This window comes from Nipponia nippon, unplaced genomic scaffold, assembly GCF_047370975.1.
Source record: "Nipponia nippon isolate SJK-2023a ecotype South Korea unplaced genomic scaffold, ASM4737097v1 scaffold_1, whole genome shotgun sequence".
Taxonomy (NCBI): domain Eukaryota; kingdom Metazoa; phylum Chordata; class Aves; order Pelecaniformes; family Threskiornithidae; genus Nipponia; species Nipponia nippon.
This window is the reverse complement of record NW_028262290.1, coordinates 40,858,462-40,864,890: the sequence shown is the minus strand read 5'-3', so window position 1 is coordinate 40,864,890 and position 6,429 is coordinate 40,858,462.

Sequence of the window (6,429 nt, the reverse complement as noted above, 5' to 3'; positions counted from 1 at the left end):
TCTCTGGGTAATGCAGCCAGCCATCAATGTTTAGTCTGATCCATGGCAATATATAAAACGAGCAAGAATACCTTAGCAAATCTCAACTTGTAAGGTTTTACCATCTGCATGAAGTACCTTTAAGACTTAGTTTCTGATTTCAAACCAGGAAAACAAGGAAAAGAAAAGTGGAGATTTGGCCCAATAATTTTCTGATGAGATTTCCAGGGATGAGATTTCCAAGGTGAGAGAGAGTGTACTTCTGACATTTACCTTTAGCAAGCATCTGAACTTAGATTGTGCATGAGCATCTCTTTCCACCACTGCTGCCTTTGCCAAATAGTCAAAATCACACAGGAACTCCTGGGTAATTCTGAAGCCAGAAGCTACCACCTCAGTAGTGAGATGGAAGAGGATAAGGGATGTCTCCTGAAGATATTTCATGTTTTCACCTTGACGGTCAATTCTAATGTGAAGGCTATGCAACTGCAAGCACATGATGAGAGAGCATTCACATAAGATAGCTCAAAATTCATAATTAATATCCACAATGACCTTTAGCATTTATCTAAGAATGATCACTTGTAACGCCAAATAATCCAATAATTTTGGTAGATCAGACAGCTCCTGAAAAATTCTTAAACACAATTAAGAAATGTTTTCAAATAAAGTAAAAACGATAAAAGCCATGACATATGAAAACATCAGGACCATGTAAAGCTTACAGAAAATTAAAATAAGTTAAAAATAAAACGTTAGTATTCCTATACTTATTTTTGTCCATTTATAAGAAGCTCTTCAATTAAATGCAACTACTATACAATTGTTCCTGAGCTACAGAAAAATAATAAGTTTCCTAAAACCCCATAACTGCTTAATATCAGCAAAATGAAAGTTGCATCTGTAGAGCAAGACTACATTCTTAATGGAGTGCTGGTAGAGATAAGGAATTAAATTATTAAATTTAGTTCACTGTTTGCCCTTGGATGAAAAGCCTAAAATAACAGGAAGATTGTCAGATTGTACTGAGAAAAAAAAGAATTCAAATCAGTTTCATCAGCTGACATTTATTACACTTGTATTATTTGCTCTTATCAAATACTGTCTTCTTTCCTGGCCTTCTTGGTGTGACTTCTGTTTGCTGCAGGTCTGAGACATCTCTTCAGATCCCCAAACCTCTTTTCACCAGTAAAAAATTAAGATCACTTTGTAAATAAACCAAACATAGATCAATCCACTGCCTTTTAGACATAAATCCCAAGTTGTGCCTTGTGATCCTGAAGGACCCCATAAAAGGATTACTGAAGATATGCCATAGATTTCAAGGACAAGGTAGAGATACACAGAATTATTCAAAAAAGAAAGAAAATACACTGCCTACAGTGTGAGTTTGGGTATTTATATGTAGTGCAGTGATGTCCAGATCCAAAGCTTTGACCTTTGCAAAGCTGAAACTATTGAAAACAAAATATTCGGGAAGATGCATTGAAGATGTTCTGGACCGTGAAGGCCATGGTTGGTTCCTGTGGGCCTTCACAGTGCTGCCTTCCTGGCCCGATTTCGCCCTGTTAAACCTTGTCCTATCATAATCATATCAGCAGCTCTGCATCCCAGTTTGAAGACAGAATTACAAGACAACATTTTTATAATCCAGTAAGCAAAATTATTCAGTGAGATATACTTGACTTACATCTGGACCACCTTTATGCTTGCATTTCTAACCCTTTCTATTGAAACTGTCTTTGCTCAAGAATACTCTTTTTTTAAACTTTCATGTCAAAATTTTTCATAGCAATATGGTAACCAGCCACAACTATCCATTCCTGAAGCACCTAAAGGGAAATCATATTTTCCTGGTGATCAGTCCTTAAGATTTGGATCTGTCTCTGACTTCGGTGTTATTGTACTTGTGCACATTTTTACATATTTTGCTAGATTTGGTCCTTGGTATGTAACCTCAGGCAAGTATCTCAGCCGCTCTATGAATCAGGATTTTGATGTAAAATGAGATTAAGAGTGATTTTCCATCTCTCAAGAGGCTTGCAAGAATTGTCACTCCACACATAAAAAAGCTAAGTAGTATTAATATCAGTTAAAATGGTTAAAATGAAACACTGATGCAAGAGAAAATGAAGGTAAAACTCCCCTTCTGTACTTATCTAATGCTGTTTTGTTGAATATAGAATATATTATTGGAGTTAAAGTAAATAACATCAGAAAGTTGAGAAAGAGACTGCACCATGAATTAAGATTATAAATTTTCCAGTGATATTTTTAGCTTTTCCCCTGTGACCACAAGATACTTATGATACCTAGTTAAGCCACACCTCACATTTCTCTGCTGCTGTCACAAAACTAAAAATTGTTATAAATGCTTCAGTTCCAGTTCAGATGAGGTTAAAAAGAACAGAATTAGGTAAAGAAGCCCTGGTTTTGGGGAACAAAAAATAAAAGGCATACCATGTCAATAAAAATGTCCTGGTACTCTATTTGGCTGTGCAAATGACAACCCTATCCATTTAATCTCTTCCCACTCACTGTTGTCAATTACTTTGCATATATCAATCTTGACAAAACATGGTACACCTTAACATTTTATTTCTTAAGTGGTATCTGTATTTTGAGTTTTAATTGTTTCTGCACTAGCTAGCATTTCTTCATACATTTGAGTTAAGACATTAATATTTCAAATCATGACACAACAGGACTCTGTTTCTGTCTTTTATAATTGGTATAGTGTTATTTCCAAACAGTGCCTTTTATATGAAGCACTGTTTCATACAAACTGACAACTTGATCACTGTGATGCTGCAATATTAACTTATGTTTTGGCAGGATGACATTTCTTATAACATCCATACATTGTATTTATTTTTATTTTATTCCTAATCCAAGAAAAGTGCAGTGCTGCTCTCTTACCAGAGAAACAAGTAAAGCATTTTATTGGAAGCATTCTTCCTAAAGATGCTCTTTAAGAAACAATACACTAAAATTGCTCATTACCCCAAAGCATAAAATTGGTATTAAGAAGATAATTTATAAAATGGCTAGATTTTGCCTTTTAATAAAGATAATTATTACAATAATTAGTATAACAACATTATTTAAATGTAAACAAAGTAAAATTTACTGCTATCATTATAGGCAACACTGGTTCCTTTAGCTAAAGCTCACCAGAGGTAAGGTGATCACGTTGCTTAATATTGATGCTATTTGCTTTGCTGCAGTTGAATAGGTTTCTTAGCTGGTACTTGTACTAGATTTTCCTATGCTGTTAATTCTGACAATCATATTTGGAGGTCTGATATTGCTCTTGATTGCAGATACATTAAAAACTCCACAGCGTGACTATCGCAGTCTGCCTTGCTAAAATCAATGCAGATCATCTCCTTGAGTCCTTCTGTTGAGTACCCTCTGAGTATTAATAGAGGACTGTAAAGTAAGGCAAAAAACCCATAGATTTTAGCTTTCAAGAGAAATTGCCTTTGCCTCAAATGAAGAGTTTATTATAAAAGTTTCACATGGACCTTACACATAGCTACATAGAATATTGATTTTATGTTGTCTTGAGAGTCTTAGTAGCAATCACAAAATTAGCTTGACCAAGATAAATGTGTCTCCATAGTAATTTTGTAGGCTAACAGGCTAAAATCCTGACAGCACTCAACTTCCATGAGTGCCACCCAAACCAGGACAATCTTGGAAATCAGGCTACTCCATAGGATGAATAGATGGGACTACATAAGAAAAAGCAGTCTCTGCCCTTTCAGCTTACAATTTGGGTAATAGCATTCACAATTGATCATGAAGCTCTCTTTAACTACCTGGGATGACTGAAAAAATTGAGCTATACTTCCCAGCTCTTAACACCAAACCCTTACCAGCTGTGGCACAGTAAATGAGAAAAACCTTCACTTTCCTCTGACCATTCACTGGTAGAGAACAGGTTTGAATTACTAAGATGAACTCTGAGACTCTCTTAATATTTGCTATGAGTTATTTTGTAAACCTTGCACGATTCCACCATCATTATTTTCCATTGTTTTTAAACGAGTAGAGAAATAATTTGCTGAGATGGTATTTAACTTCAAAAAATCTGTCTGAAAAACGACCAATGCTTAGTTCCTCCAGGCAGTCTGTGGCTTCTCTGTATCTGCTGAGACAGAAAGCAAGGTCCCCTTGTGCTGCGGCTTGCTTCCAGCCACCTACAACTGCAAATTCCCTAAAAAGAGATGCAAACACTCTAGTCCTACTGAGTGTTATGCTCTCTAATAGCAGATGCTGACAAAAGAGGCTCCACTTAAACACTGCAGTGGATTACACCACCCATCTCTTCATGAACAACTGTTGGAAAATATGCCTCAGACCCTAATAATTGTTCACTAAGCTGTCAGCTAACTCCTCCTGTGTAGCTATGAATTTTGTCTCTCTGCAGAAGAATTGAGAAGGGAAAAAAACAGGCAATGTTAAAGGTAACAACAACAGGAAAAAGTGAAGCTGTATTATTGCTGAGCAAATAATTCACTACAAATTATTTACCTAACCTGCTTAACCTCAAATTCTGTTTGTGCAGTATCTGTAAGCAAACAAATGGTTTTTTTCTCAATCAACTACATTTGTGGCTCAAAACTGGCAAACCACATTTTTGGCTACATTTTGTTTAACTGTAGATCAAACACAGGAAGTCTTCTGCAATTATTCTCTGTTTAATAACCTCTATTTGGTCAATGTTAGCTAGTCATCACTTATTAAATAAATCACATGTCATTGTCTGTTTCCCTATTACACACAACCATATTTGGTGCAAATATTTGCATGTGGAAATTTCAAATTTGTTTTTTAATTACATTTGTGTCAGTGTTTTCTCATTAGCAGGAGAGCTAATGGAAAATCAATGCAGAAGAGGTTCAAGCATGGCTGGAGCAAATCCCATTCAAAATGTGAAGGAAAACTTGTGAAGCAAAGCTAGCAGTCTACTTCCACCTTCTATATTAGCCTGGCTGAATTTTTAAAAAATGTAAGAGCAAAACAGTCAGCAAGAACCTGTAATATGATGCATAATATATTTTAGACAAACAGCAGCAAATTCCAGTCCATACTATGTTCATGAGCGTTAATGGAGAAAGCAAAAATAATGAACTTCATCCATCCATGGAGGGACACCAAGGAAGTTAAGAAATCTGAGCATGATGGGAAACACTCATGGGAGAGGACTCCTTGCCTAAAGAACATCATACAAACAGACTCCTTTTACACTACAAGAACTCAGCCTTAGGAAACTTTTTCTGTTTTGGAGCGCAAAGTGTTGTATGTATTTCAAACCTGTGAAACTAGTATGCTAACAGAATCGGACTACAGGCTGGAAGCCATGGCTGGAGACAGTAAGAGAGCAAGTTCTTCCACCAGTGGCAAGCAGAAACCAGGAAGATCTTAAGAGAAATTAAAAGGCATGTGAAATCAAGGCACAACATGGCAACAATGGAAAAGTTTATAAGACAGACAGATGACAAAATGCCACAAGGTCTTGTAAAGGTAAGCACTGGCAGGCAGATGAGCTAGTGAGGTACCACACGCACGAATGCAGCCAGATGGGCTTGAACAAGGAGACAGCCAAAACCAGGAGAATGGTGGCCCTGCATTGCTTTCTAATTCTGGTTGCTTTGGAAGAGGAAGATACCCGATTTCGCACACAACACGTACACTCAAAATTATTGTCATCCTGTTAGGGGACTTGTCTAGTGCATAGTGTACATTATTTATTAGGAATGATTTGACTTTCTTTAGTAATTATTAAAAACCCAATATTTGCCACCAGAGGCTATACATTTGTCATATTTATATTTATTCATGCTTTACAGGGAAAATGTAATATCTTACATAGCATTTTAGTCTTTATTGGCAATGGTTATCACAGAACTACTGACATTTCCAAATATCTAAAAAGGACAAGTCAAATCAAAGCTTTTACCTGTGTCATCCTTAAAAAACAAACAAACAAACAAACAAAAAAAACCAACACAGGAAAAAACCCCCACCACACTTAAAATATATCATAGGTGAATTTCTGTGAAATACTGAAAACAAAATGTGTGTAAGTCTGTCTTACAGAGAATTACAGAGTCTGTCTTACAGAGAATTTTCCTAGAAATCAAACTGTTGGCATGAATATGCCTGTGTGAAAAGGAGCAACTTGCCTCGTTTTTTGCAGTATTGCACACAGATCTGAGCCATCCTACTTGAAAGGTTTGCAAAATTTATTACCTAAAGATACTCAAAGGGTTGGAGATGCTTGAGGTGCTGAATCCCAGTGTAAGAAAAGACTTTTATGGAAAAATCATTCTGGGTGACATGGAGTGACCTCATCTCACACAGACACTGCATTTTCCATTCTGCTGAGAACTGATCATCAAGCTAAGCTAGCGGAAATAGTCAAAATATTAGCAGAGCTGA